Here is an 18,069-nt window from a genome sequence, read left to right as displayed (position 1 = left end):
ACAACCATCAGATGGGCAGGTGCAGTAGTTTCTCCTCTTTATATAACAAAAGTGCATAATGACGCATGAATAACTGTAAGATATAATTCAATTTAAGTTAACGGACAGCTAAACCAAATAAGGCTGCCAAGTTCTTATTTTCCAAAGGAGTTAACACTGAGGAAAAAAGTGAAAGAGTGACTGAAATTAATGAAACAGGTGAGCTCAAGAATTTGCAGGCTGAGGGAACATATCAAATGTATCAAAGATACCTGGAACAGGCAAACAAAGCACAGAAGAGAAAATGTATAGATGTATTCAGGTTTGATTGATCTAGTTTAACTGGGTGAATCAGTTTAAGGTTAATCTTCAAAATCATCAGCTCAGTGTGCAGCAGCAGCCAAAAACACCAAGACAATCCTGGGCATCCTGAAGTGAGTTACTGAGAACAACACAAAGGGAGTCAGTGGTGAGTCCTCATACTGAGTACCAGGTGCTACAACTGGTGTAGTCCTGCGTTTCCAGAAGGGTGTCATGGAGTTACAGAAAATGTAACATCAGGCAGGGAAATGTTCAAGGGAGAGATGAAAAAAGCTGGGACTCTGAGTTTGGGAAAGGGAAGGCCGAGGGGGATGTAATCAAGGATTTCAAAGTCATGAAGGTGGTGAATAAGCTGAATGCAGAGCCTGTTCACCCTTACCTGTAGTACGAGGGCTAGGGGATGTTCAGTGAAACTCACAGCGTATCAATAGAAAAGAGATGAAAGACAGCAAGGACATCTTTTGCACTGGGACACTAAACTTGTCGAAGCTGCTACATGGGAGGTTGTGGAAGCAGAGGTGTCAGCAGGGTGAGAGAAGGATTAGAAGAATTTATGGACCATAGACAGGACCATGAGTGGATACAAAAATGTCTAGGCAAGGACATACCTTCTAACATCCCTAACAGTAAATCTGGAAGAGGTTTAGCAGGACACACACTGCAGAAGATGGCAGGCTCCAGTGCTCACCCTAAACAGCATCTCCAGCCTCCACTGCTGGAGACACAGCCTCAGGCCAGATGAACTGCAGCTGAGATCTATTTCTTATGTACTTAAAAATCAACTCAAAAGGCATAAGAACACTAGTCTTAGAAATCAAAATGTAGTGTTGATTTGATCCCACTATAGAGGAAGTGATAACTGCCAAAGTGAGTCTGAGTCAGAGCTAGAAATGCAAAGGAAAACAAACTGTTCTTGTTATTCCTATCAACAAAGAAACAATATAGAAGTTAAAAATGTAGCAGCTGGGACTGAGATTACTATATTGGCCACAAATGTATAAAAGACAGTATTTCCAGAAGATGCAGTATTACCCTGTGAAGCACTGGTGAGATCTACATAGAGCTCTCCTCAACCTTAGTCAAAATAAAGTAATTTAAATGGTATACAACAGAATGGAGAGTCTAAATTAGGAGATGAAACTAAAAAGGTATATGTTGGTTAACTCAGCCAAAGAAAGCCTGAGAGGAGAGATAATTTGTTCTCTGTAAACATATTAGTGAGGTAAATGTCAGAGGAGGAAGATGAGGTAATTAAGCTAAAGGAAAATGTTGTCACAAGAACTAATGAGCAGAGACTAACCAGAAATGTCCTCGGGCTGGACTTGCTAATCTTCAGAAGAGTTCGATTCTGGAAGAGCTTTCTGTTTGGAGCAGGAGGGGAAAACAAGTAGTTTTAAGCCAGTCCTTCATCAGTCTGTGAAAGGAATGACACAAGGAGGAGATCTGTAATAGCAAAGGACCAGACTTGATGACTCAAGAGACCCCTTTCTTTGCCATATTCCTTGCTCTCAGTGTCCCTTAATTGTTGAGCATGGACATCAAATAAGAGTGGCGAGTCCTGTGGGATTTCTTTTGTCATGGACCTTGAGGAAGGGGAGGAGCAGCTGCCTATCATTTTGTATGGCCACACCATCAGGTCAGCAGTACCTCATGATCAGCAGTGTCAAAGGCAACCAACTAATCAAGCATGAGGCTTTGAATGGCTTTACCCAAAAATGGGGCTCATTAGCAGGACACCGCAGCACGTGGTGTGGATGGGGGATGTCAAAGGCACTGGACATTGCGTTGTATGCCCTTTCTAGACCCAAGGTCACAATCATGTTTACTGAAAACCTTTATTGTATTTTCCTTTGGCTATTTCACTGTTGTCCTTTCTTCTGTTTTGCGGGTTTATTCACTTAAAGCCTGCTTTCATTTCAGTGTTTCTGCTTTTCTTCTTTCTCTATTCTCTTTTGCCTGAACCACTCCCACCCTTTTTATCCTCACTGCTTCTGCATCCAGAGGGAAGCAGAGATGCACTAAAGCAACCGAACACCACATCCAGCTTTGGTCACAACCTTCCTAAGCCTTCATATTTACATGTCAAGAAACAGGTAGAAGGATAGAGGTGAAGAATCTGCTGGGGAGGTTCTTTAAGCTTGCACTGCTAAAGAAGAAAGCACAATATATTGAATATTGGCTATATATTTAAATGATGATAATTAAAACTTCACTGCTGTCTCCTGTGCTACCTGGAGTATTGAATAATACCACCAGGGTTTCAAGCTTTTGCCATTAAAGCTGATTGTTAGTTATTTTCAACACCCTCAAGGCAGTAGTTTAACACTGTGTCTCTCCCCTTTTTTCCCCCATGAAGTTTTTATCTTTCCAAGTCACTGAACACAGTCCCGTGATTACTGCTGTTTAAATATATTCTTAGAGCATTTAAAATCTACAGGACCATAATCAACTCAACCCACACAGTAGTGCTTTGAACACCAGAGTGCTAGTGAATAATGGAAAGGCCACACATAGATATATATAGATATATATATAATTAGCTAATTTTAGGGGCCTAAGAAATCTGTTTAATATTATAGCCAAAGGCCTAGAAAGCCAAGTTTTCACTGCTGATGTGTCAGCTTTTCCAATATTCCTGTGACCTGTACTGCTACAGTCCCAAGAATGACATCTGTACAAGTCTGGCTAGGTTGTCACTTGAAACAGAAGATGTGCGGAAGATATTCCAGCTGACTATTAGTCGTTTCCCTGCAGTCCTATCTGCTCCACTCCTCCCAGGCAGGAAATGAACAGCCTAAGGAATGATGTAATGTATCTATCACTGATGCAACCTGTCAAAACAAATGGAGGGCTGAAAGTTTGCATCTGGTGCCATGGTTTCTATTCAGGCTGGGTGCATGTGGCCAGAAAAGAAATGAAGCAGATATTGACACATAAACATTGCGAGTCCCTCCAGCCCCTTATAAAAAATAGTTTTAGCAAAGGTGTTGTTAGATGTATGGATCTAAAAAAAGAAAAACCTTTTACAGTCAGCAAGTAAAGCAGATACTGTAAAATTATCAACAGGGTAGAAAGCCTGTTTCTTTTGCCTGACTTCATAGAGGAACAGATCTGTGATGCAGCTGTTTTCAGCTCTCTGTCAAATTGCAAAACCAAAGTTGTCATACCTTTAAGGATAGAGAGAATAACAGCCTTTTAAACTCTACTCAAAGTGTCAGGGCTTTGCCCCTCACAGCCATCCCACCTCTAAATCAACAGTAAAGGGTTCACTGATTTTCAGGGTAATAGGAATTTGCTCTTATTTGAATGTGACATTAACATGGATATACTGTTCTCAGGAGAACTGACTGCTATGGGCCAGAGCTGGACATCGATTTCACACCAAATTCTCCATTGATCAGGCATGGTAGGAAGTCTATTCATTGAATTGATAGCAGGATATAGCTATACAGTATTTGTTTTCCTTTTAATATACAGCTTCAACAGCAAGCCATGCATGAATTTAATAAAAGAAGATAATAATCTATCCATTCAAGGAGCTATAGACTGAACCTGGGTGGTTATCAGACCTGCCCTCACTGCTATAAATCATGTCAAATAGGAGACTCATTTTAGCTTTACAAATGAAAAGAATTCTCCTGTTTTAAATATAGACAACCTGTGCTTTCTCCTCACTCACATTCAGTAAATTGGTAATTGTATTCAGTTATGGTTTATCAATGTAAAAGCATCAACAGAAGACAATCAGACCTATTTTACTCTTAAAAAAGAAGCATTTGAAGACAACAAAGTAGCTCTAAACAGTGAATTAAAGTATTTGTAGTATCTGTTGCAATGATCCTTAGTTGTTTAGTAAGCTCTTTCAGCCATTGCTTTATATTTAGGATTGGAGGTTTTGTTAAGGTCATCTTATAAACAATAAAAGGAGATGCTTTGAATATGCTAATGCCTTCTACTGCAGGAGAACTAACACTGGTAATAGAGAAAATGGGTTGATGTAAAAGTCATTGACAACTATAAGAGAAACTGAATGGGTGGTACAATTGTTAGCAGAGTGCTGTGTCTGCAGCTCAATCTGGGAATAGATCCTTAACAATCATTTTCTGCTAGACACTTGCTTGTAAATGACAGAAGTTAGGCAAGAGGAATTACACCCATAATGCTTCTCAAGAAGAAAAGATCTGTACTTTTAAAACATAGGCTGAAAGTTACTTTCTAGATGCAGAAATGTTTCAAATTCAGCTCTTACTCTACATTTAGGGAGCATCAATAAAGCCAAGAAAGGGAATCTGGATGCAGACTGGCATAAATAAGATCAAAAACTGGTCTGGCATGTGTGAACTGTGCTGCCTAGCAGACAGCATTCTCATTTCATAGCACAACAGGATGGCACGGCTGTTCTTACAAGCATAATTAAACATCAGAGTTTCAGTAAATTACGTCATCTCTTCTTTCTCCTTTACCAGCTCATGTGGAAAGAATTAAAGGTTTGCTATCTACCTCACCTGACCTAGCAAATGAGATGTGGCTTTGAGTAACAAACCTCTCAGAACATTGCAGAATGATATCAAATGGTTGCTAAAAGAACTGGGGAGCCTATAGGCTGCTTGCTCTTATCCCAGGGCACGGCATGCCAGCAATTCTACAGTAACAAAACTAGCATGAAAACCTCATTATGGTAATGAGCTCTGCTGAGCTATCTAAAGTAAAAGACGAACAAGGTAAAGGAAAAGAAATCCTGCTAACTTTCTCTTAATCATAGCATTCTAGTAATCCTGCACAATTGTTATAGTGATTTTAAATGAAGTAGTATCATAAAAAATATAAATGTTTGGGAAATAAATTCAAACTCACTCATAGATTCATTTATTCCCCCATGCTTAGCTGATGAGAAAAAAAAAAAAAAAGACTGCTCTTGGTTACATGCAATTCATTCCCCCTGTCAGCAAAAGCATAGAAGATGATAACATCCTAAAAAGAAGCAATGGCAAGTGAACAGAAACAATGCAGGATAGCAGGGCACAGAAACTGGGGCAAGCTTACCAATTTTAGCACTGTTCATCATTACCTGGGGTAAACTGCAGGACTAGCTGAAACTTTGGGAAAGGTGCAATAGGGCTTTGGGTTTTGCCCTGTTCTTAATGAAACATCTAGAAGTTTTGTTGAGACATCTTTGGAAAACATACAATTGAAGGAAACAGTGAAGGCAGCCTCTGAAAGCCCTGCCACTGAGCCAGTCGTGGCTGGGTAGATCAGAGGACAGATCAGCAGCATCATGGGTGATGGGAGCACAATTCAGAGCATCAGAGACATCAGAGGACAGTGAGGGAAAGTCCTCTAAGTAAGTGAAACACAAGACACAGAAGACCTTGGAAATAAAGAGAAAACCAGAGTTTGTTTTCATTGTACAGAATACAAAAACAGTTGCTGTACCAATATAAATGCTTGTTTGAGACCAATATGTGGCAGCAGCATCTCCTGTTACCAGTATTAGTAAGACACAATCAAAAGACAGTTGTAAACCTAGCTGTGTCTTAACCTACGTAAGATCTTTCATCTGCACAGCTCTATGTGCTTTTTTTTTTTCCAAGACTCAGAGTGTTTGAGGCCAGAAGGGCTTATTATGTGGCTTGACCATCCCTGCCATCAGATTTTATCCAGTTACTAAACCAAAGAACTAGTAATTATCTAAGAAATAACTTATACCCAGCTAAAACAGAGATTCTCAAAAGATCTTTTACCTCAGACTGAAAATGTTGGAAAATGGAGAATCTGTCTGTCCCAGGAGCATATTCCAACAATTAGTCATACTGATAGTTAAAAAAAATACATTTAATCTAAATTTATCTGGCTTCAGTTTCCAGCAATTGATTCTTCTCTGGCTTTTCTTAGATTGGCTGAAGAGTTCTTAAATTTTTATAGTTAGGTACTAGGTCTAAGGGAACAAAGCTTAAGATTAATATAAAAATCTGGAATTTAGGTATGCATCTTCTATGAACATCAGTGGGAATATAAGGAGATGGTTGAAATATCCTGTATTTCCCATTTTCAATGGGGTTTTTTCCCCAAGAGTGTGAGTTTGTCTGAAAAAGACCTCTATCATTATCTAAAAGGAAATAGGAATGCAGAATATTAGGTTGTTTCAGCAGTTCATGAGCTCACAAAATAGTTTGAAAAAAATCCCACCAATATATTTTCTGAATTTTCAGAATGCTCTAAAATTCCTTTTGCCACTCTAAATCCAACCGGGAAGCATAAAACCAAACCAAACCAAACCAAAACAAAAATCAAACAACCAAAACCCCGTTCTGAACATGGAAATTAGCCAAAACTCAAATTCATTTTCTCATGGTATTCAACAACTACAAACTCTTAAACATTTTGTCAAATTAAAGTACCAGAACATTAGAATGACTAAATCTCAGATGACTTCATCATTGACCTTTAAACTACAGTGTAGAATGGGAAATAATACTACACAATGGGAACTGATAAATATCAAAATATTTTTTTAAAGAAAGGACATTTTTGCTGTTGATAGTTGAGGTGAAAACTTATGTGATCTAAACAAAATCAAGCTAGTACCTAAAAGCTTTTCCTTCTCACTTGATAAAATAATCCTGAATAATAAACAAAATACAGCATTTTTATTGCTGTGATACTGCAAAAGAAAAAAAAAAAGAATCTGTTAAGTTTATCAATAGCCATTTTTCATATCTAGTGAAAAAAATCAGCTGGATTTAGGCAGAAGAAAAGTTCTTAATTTGAGGTACAGATCCATACCTAAATGTGTAGAGGAATTTCTTCTCTAGAAGTTGCTTCCAAACCATCATTCTGGAAGGTAAAACAAACTAACCACATCTAAGCCATATAGGCAAAATCATGCAAAAACCCATTTCCCCCAATACTCAGCCACATAAATTAGCACTGCTAGAAGCCACAGTAGCCAGTGACATCAAAGATAAATACAGAAAAAAGGTTTATAGAAAGAAGATACACAAGATCATCCAAAGGCAGAGAACAGGAGATGAGAAGCAGTTGTACCATGCAAAAACATTGGATAAGGTCTGTGAGATGCTGGGAGTCAGAAGCGATTTTCAGGAGGATGATAAAGAATGAACTGAGGGCAATGTACTTTGCTGTTGTATATTTGGGTTCTCCCTGCACTACAAACTAAGATAAACTTTTATGAGTCATTAAAAACCACAAGAATTACATGACTGAAGCTTGAACACTACTTTTTACTACTAGCCTTTTTCCATCCACTGCTACCTGGTTATGATTAAACCAGGAGGGTACAGTTCTGGATCCATGCTGTTGTTGGCTTCAGTTGGTGCACAGCCTAGTCCAAAAAGTCAGAGTTTTAGTAGTTCTCAGGAGCCTAAAAAAAGTACATCAATCCTTAACACCTACCATATTCAAGTTTGGCACCTGGCTCCTTTTGAATATCATCCTCAGCATTTATCTATACCTATATATTTCTAAATGTATTTTAAAAATCTGCTCCAATAAAAAAAGTGGGGGATTAAATGATACCTCAAAACGAATGTTCAGAGGAATTTATTATCCTGGCACACATTCATTACATACAGTTCTCCGTATCCTGGGTCATGATAGCTAAACACAAGCAGGTCTTCTGCTGCCTGACAAGGGTCTTCTGTCCTGAAAACTCTCCCTCTCTTGAGTTGTCGGGGCCTCAGAGACTAGTTGTGCTTATGGCAGTTTGTCAGCTCCTTTTGCTAAAAACATAAATTTTGATGATTATTTGTGCTTCCCAGGAACACAAGAACAATTTCATGTCTCATGCTTCTCATGAAAAAAGACCTCAAGACAAAGTGGAGGTTTGTCACAAAGGGCTGTGAAGAACTGTATCTTGTATTGTTATATAGAGAGCTCTGCCACTCCACTTAAAAATCAGAAATTCTTCCCTGGCTCCAGCGACTTCTAGAGTGGAGTTCATTACAGCAGGAGTGATTAAAGAGTTGATATAAAACAGAATCATGGGATTCCTTAAAATAAGAGCAATATATGTTTCCCACTGTGTAGCTGTTTTCCTTACAGAAAACATCATTTTATCAAAATAATTGTTAGATAATACCAACCAGTGACCACATTTCATAGTTCATGGTATATGAACCAAACCTGATTATTCTGCAGTCTCAGAGGGGCACCTTATTCATCTTCTACTTCTTGTGTGTTGGTCCATTTTGATGATTGATACACCTCTTTCCTCAAAACTTCTGTATTTTACAAAACCTTATATTCCATCTCCCTGCTTTCTCCCTGAGAAATTAGTACCTCATACACTTCCTGCATGGACAGCTACATACCTTTTGAGTGTCACTGAGGATGGAGTTCAGGTTTTGCACCATAAGACCTATAGGATTATAGCTGGACATATCAAAATCTCATGCAGTTTTCAGAGATGCTGACTGCAGAGAATGCAATTAAGCAAGTAGTTGGGTATTCAGCTTGTGTGAAAATCATGACAAATAATGAAGGTGTTCAAAAACTTCTGTAGAAGTCTTATGTCTCAACAGCTACAGTTTTGAACATCTCCCACTGTACAAATATCTTACAGGAAAACAGGCACATCACTTTTCCAAGTGACCACCATGCAAAACCAGTTCACAGTCTACCAAGTCTGATTCTCAGCAAAAGTGTCCTGGTCAGACTACATTATTTTAACTACTAATGAAAGTAGCAGTCAGTGGATCAATGTGTGCTGAGAGAGGAGAAGAAATTGAGAAAATAAATGAAAAACACTTGAAGAAGGAACTTGTTAAAGAGTGCACCTTTTTTAGAGTACCTCCTTTTAATTATTCTTACAGAAAGAAATCAGGTTTGGACTCATCTTTTGTACTCAACTTATATTAAGTCTTTCATTTTCCTCACTGACTTAAAGCAATGTTCTTTATTCTTCCCACTTCAAATGAAACATCCACATCATTTGTTAATGCAGGTTGCTGGTTGTCAAAGCTTGTAAGGGTCCTTCAGTTTTGGGCAACTCACTTACAGAGCCTTAGGCTTCAATCCATGAGATGCAATAAGGCAAACTGTAATATACAAGCCTTAAACAGACTCATATCTATGGAAAAAAGGTTTCACTTTCTAATGCTTATATAGCTCAGGGTAAATTCAACTAAAATCCCGTCTGACTCTGACATAGCATGAAAGTAATTCTTATTCATTGGAAATTAGATGGTAGAAGAAAAAAAATTCCCTTATTTCATATAAATATAAGAATTCCCTCTAAAGTGGTTTTCATTTTTGTCCTGGGGGAAAGGAGGGAAAGGAGTTATAGGGAAATCTTATTCCATGTTTTGTTCTTTGTGTGTTCATGTTCCTATTTTTTTTTCAGTAATTTAGGGAGCGGGGAAATTGTTCCATAACAACACTTTAACTAACTTTACCACCCTGATCTCAAAGGATAAACTAGGTGTTCATAGTTTACCATTCCTGCTTCTACTTTCTTGGTACAAATCCAAGGAAAGAGGTTTCATGAACACTGAATATCCCATATATCCTGATGAACAATTCAGCCCTAAAATAATTTCTATGTCATTATTTTTGTGTGATTTTTACCCATGTTAAAAGAAAGATTATGTTTGAACAGTCATCAGTGCTAATGCCAACTCCAGGTCCTCTTACTTGAGTTGAACAAAGGCAATTTCCCACTACTTTTTTCATGACAAATTATAATAATAATATATAATAATAATTTGTCATGAAAAAATATTGATTTTAATGGCCATGTTGTTAAATCTTCCTACTATTCCTTAGTTCTCATATCAGGTATTACACTCTGATCCTTAGATGTCCCAAGCCCTCATGAAGGCTTGTCTGGTTGTTCAAGAAGAAAAGGGATTTCCCTGAGAACCAGTTCTTCCCAGATGTCTTGGCAGTATGGTGCCAACCCGTATTGCATCCAACGTGGATAAAAGACATGCAATCTCTTATATTATAGCATATATAATAAGACATAGGTTTCTAAAATCAGAAAAAAGTCTAAGCTAACTTTAAAGTCCTTATAGCTTTGAACTATAGAAGCAAAAAATGCCAACGCTTAAATGTTGTTGAACTGGGAGAAGAATCAGGCTTTAAGGGGCCAGTTTCAAAGCATACAGCAAGTAGTAAAACTGGTTGAAAGACGTATTTCCTACTACATTTCCATTTGTTGGAAATGAACAAGTTTTGATCATACTTTCTTGACTCTAACCAAAATTCTCTGGAAAGAGAGTCCTGTCAAAACTCGGATAGCCCAGTCAGTCAAGAATTAACAAAATGATAGGGATGGAAACATCCCTGGGTTAGGAGTATGACTGTACTAGGTGGAGTGGTCAAGCCTCCTGAGCTTTTGCTGGAGCCAGTCCACTTCATTACACATCTCAATATTTAGCAATCCACAGCCAGCAGCTGCCTCCACTGACTTGCCATGACAGCATTGTCCTGGGCCAGCAGAGATACATGTTTGACTTTACTCTGAACTCAAAAGAACAGAGATTTGATCCTGCCTTTTCAGAACTATTTGAAAGACCGTTACTACCATCTGAAGACATGATACAAAGTCAGGTTTTGAATTAGAAAATAATTTTTTAGCAAATAACAGCATCTTCTGGCCAGCAAACTGAACTCACTAAGTGTGAAGTACATGGAGAAATATGTCTGTGCACTCAGAGAATGCTCCTCACTAGTTAGACACGCACAAATCTGTGAAACAGTGTGAATATTCCCCAAAATTGAGTGCTACAGCAGTGAGAGAGTGGGCTACACCCTGCTGAGTTCATTGACATGAATAATCCCAGGGCTTTCTGTCAGACTGTTTGTGTCAATAAGGCAAACAAGTTTTGGCCTGTCCTGAATATTGTTCATTACAGATTGCAACAGAGCAGATGTAATTATGTAAGTGAGAGAAAGGCAGCAGGAGCAATTCCTAAAGGCAGGACATCATTAAGATTTCACAACAGGCACATTTTCCCAAGGGATCTAGAGGAAACGAGAGCCATGGATTTCCCGAGGCCAGACTCTATGTTTGGCTTCATACATCCAAGTGCATTCTTAATTGCAACATTCACTTGAAAGAAAGTTCCTCGAGAAGTGAACAGGATTTGAAACAGGTCCTAAAAAAATGCCCAGTCCCTCATCCTACACAGCACAGAACACGCACTTGAAAAGAAAATCCATGATCAGCTTTGGAGATTTACCATGTACAATTTTCTCTAGATAATAGACAAATAAATGTGTGTGTCACAAGGTGAAGCGGTTGCTGTGTGTTTTCATGATCAGGGCATTGTCGATGAGAAGAACCAAGTCTGTAGGACAACTCTGAAACAAGTCAAGAGGCATTAAGGTTACAAGCAATCAAAGCTGTCTGATGAGTTTAACACATCCAACAGGAATGGAAAGAGGTACTGGCTGGGCTTGGATTCAGATTAATTATAGGATCAAGAATCAATAAAATACTTTGCCTTGCCTTAACATCTCAGCAAATTCTTTATTACAAGTTGCAAATGGCTCTCAAAGCAAGCTAGTCACACCTTTGTGTGAGGAAAGTCAACACATACACTCAGTCCAGGTTTGTTTGGGTTTTTCTTAATTTAGTGAAAACGGAATTAAGCATTAAGAAAATTCACATGCCAACTGTCTTTAATGAAAGGGAAATGCTTCAGAAATTACTCCTTGAAGCAGGAAATTTCCTGCTGTAAAAAACCTTGAGAGAATTGCCCCATTACATGTCTGTGTTGGGGTAACTAAAACTGTTCATACATCACAAAAACATAATACCATCACATTGCCACCTGAGCTGTTTTGCAACAGGGAAAACAGCTGTAACTTTGTGTGAAACTATGCTATGTAGTTTTCTAAACACACATAAACACATATACCACACATATATGTAAGACAAATAAGAAGGTACTAGAGCCAAATTCTGATCTGATAAAGAAGGAGCATCTCTATTAGATTTACTGTGGGAGAACCCCTGTGTGTGAATCTTGCCTAGCTTTGTTACATGGCAGTACTATTTCTGAATTGCCCCACTTCAGCTTTTAATCAGATCCACTCCTTTGTGACTATAATGCACTGCTTCATAATAAAGAAGCTTAATGAACAGAATTAAAAGTTGATTAATTGTAAGCACAGTTAAACACAGAAATGCTTTGCTTCTTTGCCATAAAATCTGTCTACTGTTAAAAACTTGTCACTTGCTGTCTGTCCTCTCTGTCTTTGGATTTCTGAACAGCTTTTATTGGCTTTTCAATTCCTGCCTGCAGATCAAATCCTCTTTAATTTTTGTCCTCCTTGGCCCTTCATTCTCCTGCACTTCCACTTTCCTTTATCTAAAGGCAGAAAGCCACATCAAGTTTAGAAAATCTGTGATACATACCTGACAGTACCACAACATTTTTTATATTGTTTAACAGAACTCACAGTGTAACTACACAGGATGGTATTGTCCTGTATCTCTGCAGAGATTCACACAGAACCACTCTATGCACTAACTCATTAGTTGATCTGGTAAGAGTATGGCACTGCCTTATGACTGATGAGATCTCAGTTCAATCCTCAGTATCTTTCCAACCTCTAAACATAAGAAAATGGAAAGAAGGTTTACTACAGTGAGCAAGGAGATAAATAACCAAGAATCATAAAATATTGAAAAGAGAAGATAAAGGTTGACTTTGATGGGGGAAAACATGTTGAAAAATAATGTTGAAAGTTTTATGCAGCATCATGTACATATGTTTTTGTCTGATTTTGTCTTCCTTGATTTGCTTTACCTGGATCATGTTCCTTTTGTAGTCTTATAAATGCCAATACAGCCAAGGTTTCCACAGAAGTGTATTGAGCAGACATGTCCTTCAAAAAGAGCTGCTGTGAGACATCCTAAAGTACTTGCATGCCTATAGGCAGTAGACTTAAAGTTAGACAAATACTAACTAAGCAATCTTAAACTCTTTGGAAATCTTCTTTTGAAATATACTACTTGTTGAACACTAACTACATCTGGCTGATTTTAAATTATATTTTAAGCTCCTAAGTCATTTGGCCAATCAGGAAAAGGGGTATTTTTCCTTTATACACTGAAATCAGCAACTATATGTTCTACTGTCTTTTTCCCAGGAAGGAAACATGATCTTTCAAATAATTCCAGTCTCCAGACATCTAAAGGAGAAGTATTAGTTCTAAGTGAACTATTTTAATTTCTTCTTACCAGACCTTCACACATATGCCAAGATTCAAAAAGGCATAAAAAGTTAATCAGAACATTGAAATATTTTTAAAGTTTCAAATTATATATGAAAAATATAGATTCCTGAGATATTACGTATTTCATTTATGTATGTCTTAAAGCTCTAGAAAATAGGCAGATGATACAAAGTCTTATCAAAAATATAAATGCAATATGTCAAATGAAAAATAATAGTGATTGGTTTAACAACATCTTTGGTATGTATCTTTTATAATACATGATGTATTGGGAGTGTGTTTTACTCAGGTTACAGAATTAAACCAGTAGGAGATCTAATTTGAATTAATATATAGGTTCACTGGGAAATACTGATAGGTTTAAGTATGATTCCTTGTAATATGCTGTTTCATACATCTACAGTTTGGTCGATGGGGAAAATGAGCTGCATAGACTAAAATTATACAGCATTTGTGAAACACATTGAAAATAAGTTTTGAAGAAAGCACAACACAACAATTGCTTTCATAAATCCAGACCCCAATTCATGTGTCTCATGAAAATGCTGTGATTTTCCCTACTGTGCACTGTATCTTTAAAAGTCTAGGAGGTGCCTGCCATTTTTCAAGAAAGAAACAATGATACATGTTGTTTACTGCAAATCTGCCTTTGTTGTTGTTTTGTTGCTTTTACCTGTGATACACACTATACGTCTCCTAGCAAGGACAAGCAGACCACACTGGTGGCAAAGCTAAAGCTATCCAACAAGTGTTATGCCGTTCCCACGTCAGGGCCACCATATGGATTTCTGGGTAACCTGAATCCCTCTGGGATGAAACAAACCTACAGAGATCATGAAAGCTGAGACTGTGCTCACTGACCCTCAACCATCACAGAGGAGCCTGTGCAGCATGGGAGCAGATCCCAGTCAAGTCACTGGTATCCCTTTCCTGAACCCTCTGTCCAGACCTCCCCTTTCCCTTTCCTCTCTGATCTCTGTAACACCCGTTTTGCACCTATGAGCCTTCAGAAGATTGAGGTATGCAGCTCTGAAGGATGGTTATCTCTGAAGATTTGTTACTTTTCCAGGAGAGTGCTGAAACCCTTTCTTTCCATCCAAGGGACCACATTCCTTTTCACAGTTCAAATACAGGGTATTAGTACACATTCACCTCTTGGCATTGAATACCAAAAGGGCTTAAAAATCAGACTCCTAAAGTGAGATGGCAACAGAAGTAGCCATTACCCTGTAAAACACTTTTAAACTTCTAACTATTGGGAACAAAAGAACATATGGATAGCAATGAGCTCTCGATGGCCCCAGAGTGCCAGGTGACTACACCAAGTTATAGTCAATCTGCTGCTATAGAGAAATACTGCAAATTTGCTCCAGCAAAATGTCCTGCTCATCACTAGACAGCCTGGCTGAGTGTTTCCTGGTAGCTCCTTACACTTGTGAGTGCCATTGTTATTTGGTGAAAAAAATGAAACCATGTTAAGTGCACAAGTAAAACGACAAGCATCTTACTGTTCTCTAAAAATCTTCCCTGATTACATGTCACTCACTTTACATTCTGATTAAAAGAGGGCATTGAGAATCTCAGCTGGGAATGCAGAAGGATAAATGGACTTATCATCAGCTCAATTTTGCACAAACTACTAGGCTGGGTAGCATTCATTTCAGAGCAAACTACTAGGGACCACCACTACCCAGACATTAGCATATGGGGTCACACTGCATCATTAAAAAATATTGCAAAATTGTTTTTTTAAGAAAAAAGCACCTCTCATGCAAATAGAAGTGCTCTATCTAAAACCAAGGATAGTATTGACATAGAGCAGTAAGGACAGCTTTATTTATAACCTTGGAGATGGGGAAATAACAATCCACATGGGAAGTGTAGTCAGTGCTGAGAGGTTAAAATCAGGAAGGCATGGTGAAGCCTGTCTTGGCATGACTTTGAAAATACCTTGTTGGAACTTGGATACAGACACTAAAGCAGAGTGGAGGACCAGCTGGGGACAAAACAGACTGAGGTAGGACATGGTCATGCTAATAAACAGTGTAACTATCTGCCCATTTTTCATTTTCAGATGGTTTTCATCAATTATCTGCAGAGAGAGAAGAGCAAGTCTTCTGTGTGGTGAAAACCAACATGGGAAGATTCATCAGCCGATATAAGCTGAGTCAAAAAATGAAAATAAGTCTGTTACTGAAGAAGTGTTGGTGATGGCTGAGATGCAGGATAAGAAAAGCAAATACTGAACACGTATACAGAGTCTTGAAGGTGAGAAGAAGTGCAGATTGTCTTCTTAAATGTTCAGAACTTGCAACAAGGCTTAAGTGTTTTATTAGTCAAAGGTAGAATAAGGCCCTCCAGGATACCATTAATTGTTTAGGATATCCTGGAGCAAGTGCTTCTACATATTCACTTGATCTCAATCCCTTTCTATGCATTATGTTACTACACTAACACCCCAGCTGTATTTAGTGTTCATTGTCATTTTCTAGTAGTGAGCTAATGACACTGCTATAAAACAACAAGCAGCTGGTGGCACAGTACGAATAGTATTATTCAACATGAATTATGAATGGCATGGAAGCACTAAAGAAAACTTTTCAAAATACATCTGATAATGCATCCCAACTCCTTTCCCATCCCCAGCTGCTGACTAATTTCTGAAAACTGCCTATGGGAGGGAAAGTGCCAGCAAAGATCTCTGGTTTAGCTCCGATGCCTCACCTCAGGTTGTGTACGTAGCATTAGAGCAGCTCACTGAAGCACTAGCTTGACAACACATCATACCAAAAGACTGATATTCCTCATTCTAATTAGCCTGCATGCCACCAGACCTCTTTGTTAGTACTGCACCCACTCGTGGCTGGGAGTAGGCAGAAGTGGTACAAGAGAGCGGGACCTAAAACTGTTGAGTCCCTAGACTATTCTGCAGTAACCAGTAAGGGAACAATTCAGGGTTGCCTAGTAGGGAAACACTGTCAGAATTTGAAGCACTGGTCTTAAAAAAAGGATGAAAAGAGATATCTAAATCCACCAGCACTGTGGAACAGGCATGGGAGATGACAGTCAGGTTGCACTATAGTCACAGTCCATCTCTGAGACTGTGGTTTCAGTAGAGGTTTGGTTTGTACCTTGGAATTCACTGGAGTGCACTAAGCTTGACATTCAGCCATGAAAACAGTGGTGTGAAGAGGAGGAGAGGACTGTCTGCTTGTGTTTTGGCAACTGTCACAGGGAGAAGACAAGAAATTTTTGTCTCTATGAATTGTTGAAACAAGGATATATTTAGTTTCTGTAGCTACCAATAATATCTAGGGAAAGCTAAATATACAGGACTGCATCTACCTATTTGTAGCATGCTGTAAGGCCAGTGCACCTGCTGATTTCTTTGAAATGTCTTAGATTTGCATTTTTTTAAATAAACACATAAATAAATTAAGATCTCCAGAAATGTATGGTTTGTTTCTGGACAGTGTGCTTTTCAAGACTCATAGAGTTGCTTGTTTTTTAAATGAAATTCTGTTTTAGAAAGATGGTGAGAATTCAGTGGAAAAGCACTGTATTGATACAGTCAGAATACAGCCTCAGTTAAGTCTTTGAAAAATGGAGCCTTTAAGTCACACACTGAGGCCTTCAGCCTGCAAGGACTTCATATATATATTTGCCTTTATGCACAGTAGTTAGTCCCACTGATGTCAATGCAATTACTTTCATGGCTAAAGTTATATTCCATGTGTCTCAATAGATCACAGCCTGCATATGTGCACAAATACTGCATCACAATATCATCTATATATACAAACGGTAAAGTGATTCCCTATTCACACATTTAGACAGCCAATTCAGATGAGCAAATACTTGATTCAAGAAAAGCTTAGTGTGAATGGGGTTTTTTACTAGTGCACATCTTCAAAAAAATCAACTTATTTATAATTGAAGTTGAAACAAGGACTGCTATTTGATTTGGTAGCACATAAATGGTTTCATAGGAGAAAAGAGGGTGGGTTGTTTTCAGATAATCACATATAAAATTACCTCATGTGACAGTTCTCTCCAGCAGAGATCCAGTGTAGAGCTGTAGAGGAGAGTTACTACCTTCATCTGTAGATGCAGGAGCCTTCTGAAGGCAGAACAAAGTCTAGGTGCCCTCCATTTCACAAGAGACATCAGTATGAGCTCAGAAACCTTCATAAAACAAAGTAGAGCTTGAGTACCACATAGATAGCACCAGGCTCCCACTAACTCTAGCATAGTTTTTGTTATTATTATTGGACCACTGGGGTACCCAGAAGTCAGGGAATTTCAATACCCACACATCCTCATTGAATATTAATGCCAAAACAATAACAATAGTGGCTAATAATGCAGCTTTTTGCTGCCATGTGAATTACACATCAATATTAATGAAGCCTTTGTTAACAACATTCAGTGTTCTTTCCTTTCTGTGCCTCTGCCAGGATTTTGGACTATTTTATGCCAACCACACAGACTTAGATGTCAACCCTGAGCAGGTCCTAGACACTTCAGAAAGGGCTTACTTTTGCAAATGTACATTTAAAT

At 38.3% G+C, this 18,069-nt stretch overlaps 1 long non-coding RNA gene across 1 annotated transcript in view; it reads right to left on the bottom strand.

Moving 5' to 3' along the window:
• The window catches only part of LOC141942293 (uncharacterized), a 54,002-nt gene extending 36,325 nt beyond the window's left edge, over positions 1-17,677 (bottom strand). Inside the window, exon 1 of the long non-coding RNA XR_012628594.1 lies at positions 17,545-17,677. This is a non-coding gene — a long non-coding RNA (uncharacterized LOC141942293). The remainder of the gene's footprint in view (positions 1-17,544) is intronic.
• Positions 17,678-18,069: the final 392 nt, after the last annotated feature.

The sequence above is a fragment of the Strix uralensis genome, chromosome 4, assembly GCF_047716275.1.
Source record: "Strix uralensis isolate ZFMK-TIS-50842 chromosome 4, bStrUra1, whole genome shotgun sequence".
NCBI classification, from domain to species: domain Eukaryota; kingdom Metazoa; phylum Chordata; class Aves; order Strigiformes; family Strigidae; genus Strix; species Strix uralensis.
The sequence above is the reverse complement of the archived record's forward strand: the minus strand, read 5'-3'. Positions and strand labels throughout refer to the sequence as shown.